Source organism: Cibotium barometz, chromosome 31 (genome assembly GCF_041138505.1).
Source record: "Cibotium barometz isolate CiBa-2024 chromosome 31, ASM4113850v1, whole genome shotgun sequence".
In the NCBI taxonomy this organism is placed as follows: Eukaryota; Viridiplantae; Streptophyta; class Polypodiopsida; order Cyatheales; family Cibotiaceae; genus Cibotium; species Cibotium barometz.
In genome coordinates, this window is record NC_141076.1 from 13823653 (window position 1) to 13842821 (window position 19169).

At 38.6% G+C, this 19169-nt stretch overlaps 1 long non-coding RNA gene across 1 annotated transcript; it reads left to right on the plus strand.

The window, feature by feature from the left end:
* Positions 1 to 590: 590 nt before the first annotated feature.
* Positions 591 to 18547, plus strand: LOC147620535 (uncharacterized). Its single transcript, XR_015270054.1, has 3 exons — positions 591 to 662; positions 785 to 856; positions 17881 to 18547. It is a non-coding gene; the product is annotated as an uncharacterized LOC147620535 (long non-coding RNA).
* Positions 18548 to 19169: the final 622 nt, after the last annotated feature.

A 19169-nucleotide genomic window follows, 5' to 3' on the forward strand; every position in this document is an offset into this window, starting at 1 on the left:
TTCTGTGTCAAAGGATAGACCCAGCATATACGGGAGAAGTCATCAATAAATGTAGCAAAATAGAAGCAACCTCCTAATGACTTCATCTGCATGGGACCACAAAGATCACTGTGTATAAGCTGCAACTTTGCAGTTGCTTGTAGAGCCTGATCACATGGGAAGGAAAACCTATGCATTTTTCCCAAAATACATCCTTCACAAATGTGATCTGGAGGCTTCTCCATAAGAGGTAGGTCTGTAAACATGTTATGTCGCTACATAAGCATAAGACTACCAAAATTTACATGCCCCATCTGAGCATGCCATAACTCCGCATCAACCATAGCTGGAGTAAGAGTGAATGCATTATAAGCAGACTAATCCACTGGTTGAAATGCATCCAACTGATAAAGTCCATGACATAATGTACCACTAAGCATCAAGGTCAAAGCATTAGTCTAACCATGCATTTATCATCATCAAAGTGGACTTGCACACCACAATGTGCCAAAGAAGAAATGGACAACAAGTTCTTCTTTATCCCTGGTACATATAAGGCATCTGTAAGGCGAAGAATAGAGCCATCAATGGCTGTGAGTTGAATCTCCCCAATTGCACACAGAATACATATATGCTTATTTATGAGTATATCTCAAAAGGAAACCTTAAAGATCTTCTTTATGGTAGATGTTTTTATATGATTCAAAAAATTATTTAATAATTACTAAAAGATTAAAGGTTTCTGTATGATGGTTAACATGGTTATTTTAATGTCCACTTGAAGATTCAGAAAGTCCAATTGAAGGTGAAGTCGAGTCTAGAGATAAACCTCTACCATGGAAAACAAGATTACAAATAGCTTTGGATGCATCTCAAGGTATTTCTAACTTATGTAATGAATTTATCACCAAAATAGTATATTATATTATTGATCCTTGGGTAAATCTCAAGGAGATAGAAAACATTCTTTTCTATACTTCTTGTTTTTAAATATAGTTTAAAAAATTATTACCATGAAAATGTTATGGAAATTTAAAACCAACACTCTTATTAATTCTTGGAGTATTTTCCCATCTTTTTCATTATTTCCATTAGAGGAAGGTTGAGATGTTCTAAGGGCCCTTTAAGAGGTGTCACTATATGTTTGAAGCCTTTTTTCTTAAAGTTTCTGTGACTTATAAGATGGATATTCATTACTACTTTTTATGCATATCGTAGAGTCACTTTCATTCACTTTTTGATGCCTCGAAAATTCATCCCCCCTCCTCCCACCTCTCCTAGCTGCCCCTCTGCCTCCTATCTTCCCATCCTCCCCCTCCTCCCTTCCTCTAGTGGTTTCCCCTCCTCTATTGTTCCTTCTCCATTCCTCTCTCTCATGCATGCTCGCATTCACCATTGTTGTATCTCCTCTTATTTGCATCATCTATATCACTTACCAAGTCTTTTCCTCATGTCACTTCTCTTCTTTGCAATTTTCACGCTTCCATGAAGGTTGTGATTCCTCTCTTCCTTGTTCTACACATTACCTATATTGCTCATTTAAGGCTTTTCCTTGCACCACTTCTCTACTTGCATTCTACATACTCCCTTGATAGATTTCATCATGTCATTTTTCTTCCTTTGAGACTTTTTTAAAAGGATTATCCTCTTTCTTACTTTGCAAAATGCCAATCCAAGATATCTCTAACAAATTGCTCAAATTTAGGTTGTATATATATCTTGAAATTCTCTTAAGAGCATTCCAATGAGGAGCTCCACGAGGATCCTTCATTGACCTTGATAAATACCATGTAGTAAAATTGAGATCAGGCCTACTACAAGTTACCAAGTAACATATACTGCCTAACACATTACAATATGTAACCCCTTGCATGTAGTGTTTTTCCTTCTGCGTTGATGGAGCCGCTATAGATGTTTGCCAGACGGATTGGTACTCCATTCTAATTCACCATATTCTAGCAATGCAAAATCTCATCTACAAACTTGGATTGAGACTAGAGAGTGATTGACGCTTTTAGGTGATCATAGGCTACATGGATGCCGAGGCAGTAGGATAATTCCCCCCTTTATAAGAGGGAAAACGCATGAGAGTTCCCTCTTAGCTTGATCCATGGACATACTCCCGATTCATTAGCAGTATGTCATTGACACATATGAGCCGAGAATAAGAAAAGTTGTGTTGGACTGGCGTGTGAAGATATTGGGATCCACTAAAGTCGAAGATAGTCTTGAGCAATCAAAAAACGATGAATTTTTAAATACAAGTGCCTGGGTGATTGTTGACGGCCATACGAGGCCTTATGGAGCCGACATACTTTGTCGCCGCTCCCAAGAGATGATGATTGACTGATAGAGAGGAGGCTGAACCAGATAGATTTCTTCCTGAAGATCACCATGTAGGAACCTTGTTTTGACATTGAGGTTGTGAAGATGCCAATCATAATGTGAAGCAATGACAACGTTGATGCGGAAGGAGGTCATGCCGAGTAGTGGGGAGAACATCCCGTCGTAATCGAGAGCATGAGATTGAGAGAATCCACGAGGGATAAGGCAAGCTTTGTATCTGTCAGTGGACCCATCGGCTTTGAGCTTCCAACCAAGGATCCATTTGTAGGTGATTGGCCACCTGTGAAGTGGAAGAGCCACCAAACTCCATGTGGTGGTGTTCTGCAATAGAGCTTGGAACTCCGCATCCATAGCCTGGCGTCACAGGGTGGCATGGGTTTGAATGGGTTGCGATTAATAAGGTGATAAAGAAAAACACAAGGGTCTGATGTAAGTGAGTGTGGGCTTGTGGAAGGAGATAGAGGTTGACTTGGAGTGACAGGATCTTCATGAAAAGTACTTGGGCCATCCACATGGGTAGTGGGAGGAAGAAGAGACACTTCGGAGTAGTTAGGACATGTGGCCCGGTTGAGTGTGTGGTGGGCATTGAAATGAGAGTGTACTAGCATGAGGTTTGTTGGATGCATTAGAGCTGGCGATATTATTGGAATATCGAAAAGTGGTGTTCTAATGTGGAGTCCAAAGTAGAAGGTCAGTCATAGACTCTATGCTAATGTCGCCAAAAGGTGAGACACTCCAAAACGAGATTGCTAATGTCGCCACGGGGAGTGTACTTTTAAGAAGACCTACATAACATGTGTTCAAAGAGTATTTAAAAATACCCTTTTTCTGAATTTTGAAATAAAAAATAACCTATTTTGTTGATAAACTTATGTTTTTTTTCTCAAAATACCATTTACACCCCCCCTTATGTAAGAACATTTTTGTAAATTTTTCTCAAAATCTTGGTAAAAAAACCCTTCTAATGATAGTGTTTACTAGACTTACATATTTTTAAGTGAACCCCTAAGGATGTGCTAGCGTTCTTTGTCCTCTCAAACATGAGAGAGTACTTGGTTTTGCATTTTGGGCTAGATGGTACCTTCATTTTTATGGTGGACGATAAGGAGATGTGGCAAAGGGAAGAGAAATTGGTAGCTTGCATTGACTTATAGCATCCTCGTGTTATCTTAATCAAACATTCATAAGACTATACAACATCTACCCACCACAAATACATAACATTTGTGTATCTTTTGTCTGTGTAAAATGTGTCCGTGTGAAATTTTAATATTGTTAATTTTGTACATGTAAAGTTTTGTTTGTGTAGGTAAAATTTGAAGGATGAGCTCCTACTAATCTTCGATGGAAAAATCCGAGTTAAAAAAATCTAATATTGCACATCAATTCATTGTATGAAATCATTTAGTGCATGGAGGCCACTATCTAACCCTACAGTACGAGACTAGAGGGAAAAGGAAAAGCAGTGGGTTTCTATCAACTACCTTAGTTACCTTTTCAAAGATGACAAGCAATTTCATAATCATTTGAAAAGGTTTTGTAAGAAATTGTATACTACAAAATATTGGAAACTAAACATACTGAAGTGATGGACATTGAGATTAGCAATGTGGGGACAAACAAAAATATTGATTTTTCCATTAGAAAAAGTGTAAATGAATTGAGCATGGACAATATCTATATTATTTAACTAGAAAGATAAAAAATTATATATAACTCATATTCAAAGACATGTCGTCTCATATAGCTCCCTAGCTAGTTGTAGGCTGTTGGGCATTAGAGAAATCCTCTTGGCATATATGTGGCACAAGACAAAGTCCTCAAATAGTGCGACCAAAATGTCTTTTGAAGGCCTCTTGTAGAGCCATAACTGTAGCTATTTGGACTCTGTGATCTTCGAGGCTGCCCTTGTCCTTGACCTTCTTCACAATTTTGGTAAAAGATTCCTTTGGACTTAATAAATGTGTGGTCTCTTAATGTTTTCAAATCTTCTAGAGAACTTTAACCGCCAGGCATCTTCACCTTTTTCCTCTTTGTGGAATGATTGGTTGTGGGGGTGGCCTTGGTGGATTGGCCCCCATGGGACACAATCATTGTAAAATTCATATACCTTCCATGTTGGGATTCCTATTCTCCTCCTTATTCTTTTGCATTTTCTCTTGTTCTTCTTCATGAGCAGTCTCTTTCTCTCCATGGTAGGTTGTTACTTCCTATTCTTAGTGGGCTGTTACTTCCTCTCCTTGGCGGGCTGCTTTCTTTGCTTGGCTTGCCGGTGCTTCTAACATATTTCATTCTTCCTTGGTCAAGGGATCGGGCTCATACCCGCGCTCCTAGCCGCTAAAAATGACTTGTGAAAAAAAGTAGCGAGCCCATGTATCAGCGCGTGTATAATCGCGGCCAGAGACATGCGTGTAAAAGCGCGTGTATAGGAGTGTTCAGACGCGCTGATACACGAGCATATACACGTGTTCTGTCAGTTCAGCTGCATTTAGACGCACTGATACAAGCCTCTATACACGCGTTTTGTGACTTTAGATGCGCTTATACATGCGTATTTCTCAGATTTGATACGTTTATACACGCGTGTTTTACAGATTATCCGCGTATATACACGCGACTTTTTGTAGTTCTAACGCGTTTATACACGCGAACAGAGAGCAAAAAAAAAATCCAGAGAGTGCTATTTGGTACCTGAATGCTGTTCCAGCATTCCAGCACCCAATAACACTCTCTGGATTATTTTTTTTTGCTGCATTGGACCATCCACGAAGAAGATATCCACAAGGAAGATTAAGACAAGAACGACATGAATGCATACATTGTCAATACACGATTCAAGACAGACATGAATGCAATACTATCGATTTACGATTCAATATTACTATCAAAATTTCACACATATATACAAGGGAGTCCATATGTCAAAGTAGACCATGGCTTTAGTTTACAAAAAAATATATACAACCACATCCTCAATATGGAATGTGATACTATAAGTCTGAGTACTACTCAGACCCAGATGATGACTCGATGCTCCCTCCATGCTCAGATAAGCTCACATCGGTCGGAATGTCCGATGAGTAGTGCTCACGTCCACCCTCTGCAGTGGCGACGGGTGGATCATCTCAGCAGTTTGTGCCTGTTCAAGTAATATATAGTATATAAGTATATATATATGTAATTCAACAAACAAAATCATTCGTTTAGAGTTTTCAAGTACCTGTCGACTGTATGGTCTCATGGCCATCTCAAACTGCGCGTCCGTAATACGCCCCTCGGCTCTGAAGATGGCCCACGTGTCACGTCTGCTATGCCGGCGAGCATACCCAGTATCGTGGACTATGGGCTTCCTCCCCGTAATCCGTCCCCACTGTATCATAATCAACACAATTTGTAAGATTAAAACAATCATAGAATCAATGAATTAAGTAAACAATCAAATAAAGTGGCAAGATACTTATGAACTCTGCCTCCCATGACTCGACGCCGCCAGATCCGAAATGCGAAGATCCAGTGGTCTCCATCTAGATCCGTCGTGCCTCCACATGCTGCCTTCTCTTCACGCCACCCTCTGCTCGTTTCTTTGCCTCCTTCCACTCGCATTTGTGCGCAGTGGGGCAAGTTTCTCGACAGGATAGCCACCCGCCGCCGCAGCTACATTTCTTTTCCCTCTTCCTTGGTCTTCTAGCTTCATTCTATTCCTCGATCATCTTGGGCACTCTCCTTTTGCCTCATTTTATCTTCACTCTCCATCTTGGTACTCATTGTTCACTTCATTTCTCCTCGAAGTTCTAGGAAGATCTTGGAAAATAACTTGTGTGTTGGGAAGCATCACTAGAATTGTAGTCCTTGTGGCTCTGCATTAGGGCCAAAAACGGCTAGAAAAGGGCTGTTTGTTAATCCAAGGATTAAGAAATTGTCCAATTGTGAATTGACACGTATACAAAAGTATGGCATTCTTGTCTCCTCCAAATGTCTTCTTAACGGTTCTATTTTAGTGGCGAACGGCTAAAACGGCTAAATTTAGACGTTTACGATGGCTAACATTAAAGTTTGGGTCCAAAATAGTGACATCTTGTTCCATTTTTTATTTTAAAAAATTCAAGCATTAAGATACGAAATCCTCTTTTCAGGCCTTGAAAACAACGCTATTAATGACAAAACATCAGACGTCTACTTTCCGCCTTCCTTTCATTTTGGCATATGGTTTATTCTTTCTTCTTTGCACTTTCAAAAGATTCACTATTCAAAAGATTCACTATTCAAAAGATTTACTATTTTTCTCTTATCCGTGAGCTTCTATGGCGTCCTCACGTCGTCCTTCTCATAATATTACTTCTTGTGATTTTCATAACACGAGAGAAGATGGTGTTTGGAAACCCATGTCTTTTCGTGTGAATGATTGGGTAACAATGCTTCCCTCTTGCAAAGGTGCCCACAGGGTGAAAAGAACCAAGCGAAATGAAGTGAAATCCCATTGGAAAGGTCGTGTTCTTGCATTCAAAGTGACCGACAATGGCTGGCTTGCAAAAGTTCAACATGTCTACATGGCCAAAGACATGGTGTTGAACTTGGATGAACATCCAATTCTCCATTCTTACTGTAATTCAACAAACCTTTATCTATTTGACATAACACAATATTTCTCTTTCTGATATATTTGTTGTTTGTTTCATTTCAGTTATCTTTCCGTCAACAGCTGTGGAGTGGCAGCCTGTTGAGAGCTTAAGTGGCACATTCAAGGCAATTCACAATGGGATTGCAGATGTCATGTACGCAGACAAACCACCTTCATTTTACAAATCAGTGGATTTATTTGTGTATTTTGCAGAATACAGGGTTCCATCAAGAGAAGGTGTTCATGGAGAATTGTATGACATACCTATTCCCACAATAATGTCACTAGAATGGGAAGTTCCTGATCCAAATACCATAACAAGCTTCAAATCCAAAATCAAAGATGATATTCTTAAAGCAATGTCTCCTGGAAGGATTTCAAGAAGGATTAAACTTCAATGGTTCTTGCCTATACATGTCTTTGTGGCATGTTTCAAAACAATGGAATTGGAGAGGACAAGAACGATGTGGCTTAATAGAAGACTATCTCTGACTGATCTGGACACTGTACTTGGAGAAGGATGGAGTACCAAGGAAACTTTTCATATGGGGGACAATATCAGTTGTAGAGTAAGCCCAAATTCTTTGTCCATCTCATACCAACTGTGTTGCCAATCCTTAGTTTTGGGCTATGACTATAGGAGATGGAAAAGCAAGCTTGGTAGTTGGGTCCCTTTGGACTCTGAAGAGAATTGTCCAGAGTTTGAATTTAACATCATAGTCCATCCATTCATAGATCCTAGGAAACTCATAGTAACATCAAACTGGCGACTACAACATGTTAGAGAGTCGCTTGAGTTTCTGGATGAAATATCACCTGAATATAGATTCAAAGTAGATGATATTGTTATCCGTACAAGGATGGAGAGTGTAACCTCATGCATCACATGTCTCCCCCCAAAAAAAGTTGTATTTGAGCCACTTGCAAGGGCAAGTTTGTATAGTTGAAAATGATAATGTAATCAATATATTCTGCTAGATTTCGTCTCGTCTTCTTCACAAAATTGGTTAACAAATTGTTCGCGACACAAAACAAGGTTTAACAGATTGATATCAAATTATTGATACAGAATTTTACAGAAAATTAACCCAAAAAATGTGTGTACATATGGACAAAATGAACAAAACAAAATCCAATATGTGGAATCACTCTGCAAAATCAACTTTCCTTTTGGCATGAGATGACCCTGCATCTTTAGAGAATCTTTCTCTCTTCTGTTTGCTTCGATCAAATTTTGCTGATTGAGGTTCAAGTTCTGGAGTTTTCAGCACTTGAGGTGTTGGAGAGGAAGACTTTAGAGTGGATTTCCCTAATGGTGGTAAGTTGGGCTCCTCTTTGAGACCTTCACGTGTTGGCGAGGGAGATTTGGCAGTGGGGTCTGGTTTTGGAGAAGATTCTTTGGAGGTTGGCCTTGGAGACTTGGCAATCTTCTTGGGGAACTTGAACAAGAAATTAAATGGAGAGCCAACATTTGCCCTCTTACTACCTTTGTTGGACAAACGACGCTTCTGAATTTTAAATTTCACTGGTGAGTGAAAAGGAAGACCTTTAGCAGCACTCCTCTCTTTGACAGGGGTCTTCTCTTTGATAGGTGTCTTCTCTTGAGCTGGAGAAGAGCTCTTCTCTTTGGTAGGAGGACTAGGGATCTTCTCTTTGATAGGTGTCTTCCCTTGAGCTGGTGAAGAGCTCATCTCTTTGGCAGGAGGGCTGGGGGTCTTCTCTTTAGCAAGTGGGCTAGGGCTCTTCTCTTTAACAGGAGGGGTAGGGATCTTCTCTGTAGCCTGAGGGATCTTTAATTTAGAATGGCTCTTCTCTTTAGAATGGCTCTTTTTCCCCTTGGAAGACTTGCTCTTGGAAGGGCTCTTCTTTCTCTTCTTCTTCTCTTTGGCAGAGGTCTTTTCCTTCTTGAATGAGTCATCCTTGTCTTTGCTTTCCTTCTTCTCCCTTTTCCTTTTCTTTGAAGTTGTATCCTTGGCTCCAGGTGGAAAGGGAGAATCAGGATCATATGGATTGATGGATCTGCTCAAAACCATGGACACTGCCTTCTCCCTTACCCAACTTACCCAAGAATCTGTATACTCATGCAACTAAGACAAAAGAAAATAAGAAAGTAAGAAAACACGTCACTCAATGTATTCACTAAATCAATCAATGGTTTTTATACATGAACTTACAGGAAGTGTTAACATTCTGAATCTTGACTCAAGAAATCTCCAAGCATTAGCAAGAACCATCCATCCACAAGATGTTGAGTCTTTCTGCAAGGGAACTTCCTGATTGAAGTACTTAAAATCTTCAAGTTTGTAGTCTACATAGGTAGAGGCTAGAAAACTCAAGATAAGTTTGGCAGCACTGCAAACATAAAATTTTGAGGGTCAACCAAATAATTGAAATCATGCAAGAAATTTGAGGGTCAACACATGGCAAAATTGTTTCTTACATTTTACTTCTCCCATGGATGGATGCCAAAGAGTTCATAAAGATCACATCTCTATCCAATAGATTGATAATAATAAGACTCCAATGGCCTCTGTGATAATATGAGTACTGAAATTAGTAATGAATACTGTCATGTCTATAATAGGCAAAAGGTAATTGAGAATGAGTCTTACACTTCAACATAAGGGTACACAATGTAATTGCAGGTAAGCATATCAAAGTTTTTGAGAAAACTTGCAAGATCCCCTTGCCTATTGAAAAGGCACTGTGTAACAAGGGGATCAAGAATTGTCACTTGCACAGCCATTGATTCATGAAGATCCCTCATAAGACATCTGGATACACAAACAAAACATGTCAACAAAATATGGTTCCTGGGAAATTCATCAAGAAAACAAAAGCAAATCCCTACAAACCTCAGGCAGATGAAGAGGACTGTGTCAGATATCTCAATATTAGGATTCACAAGCATGCTTGTGTCCTCAGGGGCAATGTCACAATACACCTCATCCTCTCCAGGCATGGACACATCTACTATCATCTGACCTGTCACATTCTTATAAAGCTCTGAATTGGATGAATGGAGAATCTCAGCTTGCTGAGAAAGAAGTGCATCCTCTGAAATTTTCTCTTGCTCTCTCTCTTTTTCAACTTCTTCTTTGATATCCTGAGCTTTTCTTGTATCATAAGGATGAGAAATATCTTCAATAACAACAGACTGCTTGGGTTGCCTTGCTGGAGGGATATTAAGAATTTCAAAAGCTCTCATATCTTGACTTGGAATAGGCTCCAAAGCTTTGTCAAACTTATATCTAAGTCTGGACACCAGCACAAAATCTTTGCTCATAAGAGTGATCCTATGAGCAAATGCAGCAGCAATGTAGCCATCATTCATAAAGTCGATTAAAAAATCTTCAGCAGCCTCTTGAAGACACATGAGGGCCTGGGTTTCCCATCGAACTTTCTGAAGATATGTGTTTCTCATTTTACCAACCAACCTTTCTGATATGTCCCTGACAACCCGTGTAAATGGCAGTCGAGGGATGAGGAGACTTGTAGATTTCTGTGCTGCTCTTATCTCTCTTAAGGACTTCACCTGATAATTCAATCTCTTTCTTGCTGTCGCCCTCGCACGAGGCTTTGGAAGGGGCTTTTCCTGTTCGGAAGGACCTGGCTTGTCTTCAGCTTTTTCAGTCTCCAATGGTGGGTAAACTTTCCTTGCAGTCTGCTTCGTCCTTGCCATTGAAGCTAGAAAAGGAGACCAGATCAAGCAATTTGTATTATAGGACAAAATAATGAAGTAGCCCGAACGAAGCGATATAGGGATTCCAAAGATTATGGAAGGTGATAATCGCTTGATTCGGGCACGAAGTAAAAATAAGAAAAATCCCGAACGAAGCGATGATGAGAATCCGGGAGGTTCGGATGTGTGTTATCGCTTGATGCGGGATGGAGAAAAAAATGAAGACCCGAACGAAGCGATGAGGGAAATCCTAGTGAATCGGATGTTCGTTATCGCTTGATTCGGGTAGGGAATTGAGAACGCTTGATATGGGAAAAGTGGGGTTGAGAAACAAAAGGTAGCCTGGTTTCGCTTGATACAGTGACGGAGAAAAAAATGAATATTTTTAACAATATTAAGTATTTATACCTCGGATATGTCGTACAAAGTACCGTTGAGTACACGTGGTATGTAATCATTATTGCCACGTGGCATAAACGGTCACTATTTAATGTCTTTTAGTCACGCGTTTTTAAAATTTTTCCCCAGTTTTGGACCACTCGTTTGCGTCAGATCAAGCTGTGCACCGTTTTCTCTTCCAAACCCTATTTTGCAAAAATCAAAATTAATTTGGAGACCTTGGAATTGGTAAATCCCGCACCAAGCGATAGAGTCATTCCAATTTTTTTGGACCTTTCATTTTCGCTTGGTTCTGGCACATCAGAATTTTTCAGGCATTTTTGTCAAATATCTCAATGAGTAAAGGTGTTGCGGGTCGACATGAGCTTGTTGAAGAAAGCCCAAGTGAGAAGCTCTTGAATGCTATTTTGCAAGATGGTCATGATATGAAGGTATACTTTGATGCAGTGGAGATTTTCAATCCAAGGTTTTCTCTTTCAGATGTTTTGTTGAAGCTCAAGGACATTCTTGAAGATGAGTACAACCAATTTGAAATGTCAATTCAAGCTCATTGTTTTCGTGTCGAAGACCATGATTTTTGTCACCTTACAGATTTTACACAGCTATCTGTGGAGAAAGCCAAAGTAACAAAGAGGTTCAGTAGATTTTCAAACAGAACTTCTTTCACATGCCCTTCATCCATTTCTTGTCCTATCCATAAAAAACATTGCAACCTTGTCCCCAAGGATGTCTCCTTTCTTTTCTTCCTATTTTTGAAAGCAGAAATACAGGATAAAGAGCAACAGCCAGAAATTGATGCAGAGAATGAGGAAGAAAACTTAATTGTCACAACAGTTTCAAAGTTAGAGAAATGTGAAATTTTAGAAGAGGAAGAAATTGATGTTCAAGCTGAGGAGAGAGAAAGTGCAAATCTTGATGTTGCAGAATTTAGGGCTTCCACTATTACTGAAGAGCCTTCAGAGGTAGCAAGTATATCTGAATCCTCTGTTACTCTTCCAAACCTTCCTTTCTTTTATATCAATGAGAAAGATTTTATTCCTCTTTCCTATCTTCAATGTCTCTTCAATATCAGAGAAGACTACTGTATTGCAGCAATTTCAGAAGCTTGTGAAGTGGCCAAGGACTTTATTGATACAGAAGTAGAGCCAAAGGAAGAGTTTTTGGCACTTGATTTGCAAACATCTGACAACTCATTTATCCCTGCCTACTGATGCACTTGCCTTGTGCTATAAAAAAATGGAAGAGGGGAAACCTTCCTTGAGTGATGAGGATTTTGAGGACAGGCTAATTGAGTTAGGTATTGAGTCTTTTGGCAGAGATTTCAAGCTTCAGGCAGATTCTGATAAAGTGGAAAGGGTTGGCTCTTGCAACTTGATGAAAGACAAAGTAGTAATTGAGGATGAGTTGCAGAAGGTACCTTCCATTTAATCCTTTGTTAAATGTTATTGTGATTGTAATTTTTTTTAATTGAGGTTTTTGTCTTGCAGATTGAATTGCTTGATAAGGATGATTTTCTGGGAAGAGCTAGAGGCACCAGAGTGAAATCTACAGAAACAAGGTCAAGAAGGCCTTCATCTGCTCTCATGCACTACTTGCCTACATTGGATAAGGCTGTGTTCTGTGCATTCCACATGAACTTCTCTGAAGATGCTGAGTTGCCAATATTTGCCTTCAAGGTGTTGTCAAGGTTTATGGGATATACTCCCCTTCAAATAAATGCTAACAAGGTTTTGCTTCTAGAGAGAGCTGCTGCTCTTAGAATCTTTGGATATGCTGCAGGTTTCAATGCCTCAAGAGCAGGATACTTTCTTTGCTACTCTAGCTATGCAGCTGCAGCTGAGGTGTCAGATATCAATCTCCTTGGAGGTTATAGAAGGAGAAAATTTTTGAGATACAGAGGTGACATGCCAAGAAGTCCCAAGAGAATCAAATACTAATGTACACAATATTTTGCAAGGACCAACTTTATTTCAGCAAAACTTTTTGTTAGAGGTACAAATGTGTTAGTAATCATTAGTCTCTTTCTTGAGGTGTTGGTGTAGTTTCAGATTGCTGGGTCTTTGATCTCATCCTTTGTAATTGCCTCCTGTAGAACCAATTGAATAATTCGTTTAGTGCATTGCTTCTTCTTTGTCCACCTCCTCCTCTTCGGGTACATCTAAAAAAGGAAGTTCTCGCTTGATAATGAGACTTTTCCAATCCTTGTGTATTCCATGTTGCAAGTGGTCCTTCTGTAGCAAAATATGGTCCATGCAAGTAAAGAATATGCTACAAAGAAAATTTTTGTTAGTACATTTAAGAAATTTCAAGTAATAAGTCTGGACACACCAATATATAACTGTTTTGATAAGTCTGAATACTCACCAAGTAATAAGTTATGTCTTTTTCTCCCCAGGCATCTGTGATAGCTTTGATCAAAAGCTTTATTGCGTTTTTGAAATCATCTGCATAAGTATTTGAACCAACTTGTCGTCTAAGGACTTTGAAAAAATTGTCGAGTTTTTTCCAAACTTCCATACGTTTGTTGGCTACATCTGGTCTACTTTTGACATTTGTGGTGATGACACACAGCTGTTTCCAACAGTTCCACATTGCGTTGACTTGTTTGGTGTCATGGTTGCTCAAAAATCTTCTCGCTTTTGCTCCTCCCATTGAAACATCTTGCAGAACATCACCTGTACCTCCAGAAAGAACATGATCTTTTTTAAGATGCACTTCCCCACCATGAAAACCCATTTGAGAGAGCAAGGCTTCGCACTTTTCTATGCACTCATCTGCAAGTTTAGTCGGCTTAATAGAATATGCATAGTCCAGATGAAGTCTGAGCAATTTGTCCAAGATTCTTATCTCTGCATGCAGTGTACATATATGCACATTTTTCAAATGTATTGGTAGAATTGGATCCCATATTTTAACAGAAGTTGGATAATCGACAATATTCACATTATTTCTGGATGGTGGTTTTCCAATCTCATTTTCTGCAAGCCATTCTTTTGTCCCTGTGCTTGCCATGCAATAAAGACATGGATATTTGGTATTTGCTCCTCCACATACACCAAACATACACTTCAACGCCTTGAGGTCGGCACTCAAATGCCATTCCACAATGAAATCACCTATGTCATCAACATGAAGGTGTTCACCTGTATTCTGGCTCTGAATAACTGAAGGAATGTCTGTTTTTGAGAAGAGCCACTTTAATGTTTCATGACTCTCTACTGGTACCTGAGCTGATCCAATCCACCATAGCTCCATTTCTGATTGAGTTTTGTGGTATGGAGAATCAAGCTTACCCTGACTATAGTCCAATGCTTTATTCATTAGGGATATAGATATTCTTTCCATTTTTTGACACTTTTGGATTTGAGCTTCATCTAATTTTAAAACAAATACAAGTTTTCCTTCACAATCTATTTCTCTTATGTTGTAATATCTCACCATAAAAGATTGGACTTTTCTAATGTTCATCCAAATATTATTATAAACGTTGTATTCAAAAGATGATTTTTTTTTTGTCTCTCATATGGCATTGTTCCCTCAATATGGAAATACTCTCCGAAATGTTTAGAAATTTTCTCATTTAACATAGTTCTATATTTTCCAACATTGTGAGGTCTAGGCAACCCAAAAGCTTTGATTTTGTAATACTTAAGGACCCTGAACCAGGTTTTAGAGATGGCTCTGTATCCCTTTCTACTCACTCCCACTGTGTCACAAACTTCTTGCATTTGAGAAGGCTGGACTAATAAGTCCATATCTTTTAATAGATGTTGAAAGACCAGTTTTTTTTGAGTTTGATTTTCAGGAAGTTCTAAAAGTTTCAAGATATCCGACCTATTCATAAGCTCATTCAAAAATCTCACCCTTTCTTGAGCATTAGACATGTCAAATCCTAGAAGGTTAGTAACATGATCTCTTACAAGTTTTAACCTTTTTTTTCTTTGTCCAGATCTCTCTGTTAAGTTTACTACATCTCGCATTCGTTTTACTCGTGCTCTTAATCCTATTGGAGTTTCTTTTAAGGATTTCAATTGATCATTTTCTTGTTTCAAAGACACTATTTCGTTTTCAAGTTCTAAAATTTTTGTTGCATTCAAAGATGAAGTATTTTGAAGATATGTAGTATATTCTGCATAATTAATATGTGATTGAGATAGTCTTGAACTATAACCAAGTAAGCCATCCTCCCCATCACCAACAAATCTAATCAAATCATGTGGTGTGTGAAAAGAAGGATACCTTCCTGTTTTGGGATCCGGTGGATATAGACTTCCATCTGTCCATAGGTTAATATGCTTCTTTCCTTCCTTGCGAAGATGTTGAGCTTCATTTGCACATGATAGGGATCTTTGGTAGACACTCCGTGTAGTTGCATACTCTTGGTTGAGCTTGATGTTCAAATGAAACTTTCGATTAGATGTATCACTCATTACTAACCGAGCAAAAAGTATAAGCAGAGCTATTAGATCATGAGAGACACAGAAGAATGAGAATGAGATGTAGCTTGTGAAATTTTTAGAGAAGCAGAGGAGTGAAATTTTTTTGGAGAATGGATAAGAGCGCGTTTGGAGAGAATGGTCATTTTGCCACGTAGTCACTAAAAGAGGACAAATTTCGAGACGAGCCATTAAAGAGTAGCATGAAAACGATCTATTTTTTAAGATTTTAAAATATGCACTTAGATACGTATTCAGTCAGATAGATACGCTTTAAATACCCAAAACGGCTAAATTTGGAGCCATTTTGACCGTCAACATTCTACTAATTAGCAAGTTAGCGAAATTCCTTACACAGCCCATTTTGAGACATTTTTGGCCCTAATGGAGTGGTTTCCTTAAGCCTTCAGAGTGATAGAAATGATTTTCATATATTCAAGATGGGTAATCACTATGTTACACCCAACCACCTTTGTCTTGGTGAGTTCTGGGTCTGCGTTAGGAATGATAGGATTAGGGTTGGAAGCTACTGTGTTGATGGGGACATGGTTGACTAGAGGGTTTGTAGCTTGTGTGTTGATGACAAGGTTCAGGATCTTGTTCACAAAAAACTCATCTCCCTAAGGATCAAGGCTTAGAGATTGTTGGTTATCATAGTTTGAGCTCATGGTGGTGAATGTAAGGGGTGCTTCTATTTTTTAGATTTTATGTGCTCCCTCCCTCCCAAACTTTTAAAGAACCAATTGACTATCTCATGGAGGACACATTGCTCTTCCTTATTCCCCCGCCATGCTAGGTGTTCTTGAAGAATACTTCTTTTGTGAGAGGTAATGGGATCTCTCCATTCCTTGTGTGCCCCAAAGCTCTAGTGATCCAAATTCATCAAGAAAAAAGTGACCATATGCATATAATATATTCTAGAAAACATAAAAACATAGCTTAACTTTATCAGCTTCCACAACTACTCTAATGTTTCTCTCCATGAGAATATGTTGTTATCATTTCATATGAGATCTAATAGAAAGTGACCACATGCAAATGTACTTCTTGCCATCATATGACGTATTGCAAAAACCATCATTGTTGCTGCTATCTCACACATGAGGCAACCCATGCACGGCTTCTTCGTGCATGTATGACCTTTTTGAGGATAAAATGTAAGGGGTGATTTTGTTTTTCAGATTTCATGTGTTCCTCCCACCCAGATTTTAAAGAACCAATTGACTATCTCATGGAGGGCATTGCTCTTCGTTATCCCCCCACCATGCCACGTGTTCTTGAAGAACAGTTCTTTTGTGAGAGGTAATAGGATCTCTCCATTCCTTGTGTGCCCCCCGAGCTCTAACGACTTAAATTCATCAAGAAAAAAGTGACCATATGCATACAATGAGCTCTAACGACTTAAATTCATCAAGAAAAAAGTGACCATATGCATACAATATAATGCTATTTAAAAAACATAAAAACATAGATTAACTTTATCAGTTTCCAGAGCTACTCTAATGTTTCTCTTCATGATAATATATTGTTATCATTTCATATGAGATCTAATATAGAGTGGCCATATGCAGTTGTAGTATATCTGTCCCCCTGAACAGGTGCGGGTTGACTTCCTTACAAAGCCGGTTCCTAGAATGAAACATGATGACACCTGTAATTTTCTAGAACTTCAATGAAGTTGTTTTTAAGGGGACGTAACCTATGTTAGCAATAAAAACTAACTCCATTATGAATGGACTTTAGCAACGGTTTATACCATTACAATTGATATGTATGCATAGCCTCAATAGTAATTCAATTAGTCTTGTTATTTACTCAATTATGTGTTGTTGGTTTTCATCATCTGTCTAGTCTATGTAACTTTGTTTCTTGGTCTAGTGTAAAGTTTCACATTGCCGAGGATAATTTGAATGAGTCGAGAGACTTAATAGAACTCGAATTACTACCAGCACCATGACTCCATGAAAACGGCATCTGTCTGCATAAATTCACATCACAAGCTTCAAGTTGCTATCAAGGAAAAAGGAAAAAGAGTCTAATCGAGCATCCTTGCAATCATCTTGAATAATTACATCATAAAGTTTGCAAACTTTCTAATGAGAAATTAGTGAATACACAATTGGTTGAAACAAAGAGGATCAAAAATTGAATTGCTTGTAGGTACATTTCAAGGTTATTTGCAAGTTCCTAGATATTAATATTAATGGATTAGATATTTGATGTGTTGCCCTCACGCAAAACTGGCGAGGTAAGTTACCAAGTTCACACAACAGAATACGGATGGTATATAGTTACGTGCTCATACTGTGGAAGAGACAGATTAAGTAGTGCTTGAATACTTGTAGAATTTTTTGGTCTCAAATTTTCATGTGGTGAAGAGGACAGCCGCTTCGTGCTGACAACATGGTTCTACATTCCAGGCCTTGAATATCTGCACATTGGCTGTGATCCTACAATCATCCACCGAGATGTGAAAACAAGCAACATTCTTCTTAACGAAAAGATGCAGGCGAAGGTCGCTGATTTCGGGCTTTCAAGGTTGAAAGAAGGCGACAGCGCCTTATCTCATGTATCAACTGTGAATGTGGTTGGGACAGCAGGGCTATCTTGATCCTGGGTAAGCATTCTTTCAGGGTACCGAGTGGTTCTAATTAAGTCAAATCATCAAGTATATCTTTCAGGGTACCGAGTGGTTCTAATTATAATGCAGCTGGTAAAAGTGCACGTCTGAGAGAAGCTGCGAACATCGAGATGGACAACACACCTCCCTCTGCGGACGTGAGTGGCAGCTCCTCTACAACCGAAGGAAACGCGCCAATACTCCTTCGCTACGTTGAAAGCCTAAGGCCCAGATGAAGACCTAGCTTACTAAACTTTAAATGTTTCATTAAATACTCAATGCACATACCCTAGCATATATTGAGATGCTTAAGTGTATCAAACAGCAGGCTATACCCACATTACCCAAGTCCAAAAAGCCAGTATGGGGAGACGCTATATATGCCTTCCACAGCTTTTCTCAACCCAAAAAAAAAAGAGAGAAAAAAACTCCAATACTAAAGATGTATATATATTGATGTGAATATAAATATATAAATATATGGGCAACAATCTCGAGTCTAGACTCCTTAAACTGATTGGGAAAAGAGCCTAAATCATAGTATGTGTGGCAACACTTTTAATTCGACCGTTCATAGCCGATGAGTTTTAAAAAGAAAGAAAATCAATCAATTAATTAACAAATTCAAATCAGTCCTAAATGGACATGCTCATGTTATATGATGATTGACCCATATAATCTATTCTCTTGTGTGCATATTACTAAATAATAATATTCAAGTTCATGATATAATTTCATTACCAGCACTAGAGTATTTATGTATTTATTGTACAAAGACTTTGTAAAGTAGTGTGCTATTTTTAGGAAGCCTAATCACTTTTTCGAGTTTTCTACTTGAGTTGTAATATAATTACAAAAAACTCGAGTTGTAATATAATTACACTTATACCTCTAATTAAGTCTCATAATAGACAAATCCTTCATGTTTATGTTATATAACGATTGACCCGTGTAGCAAGGTTGTTATGTTGTTCTATGTTTATAATACTAAATAATAATATTCAAGCTTATTAAATAATCTTATCACCAATACTAGACGATTTATGTATTTATTTAATGAAGACTTTGGAGAGTAATGTGCTATTTGGG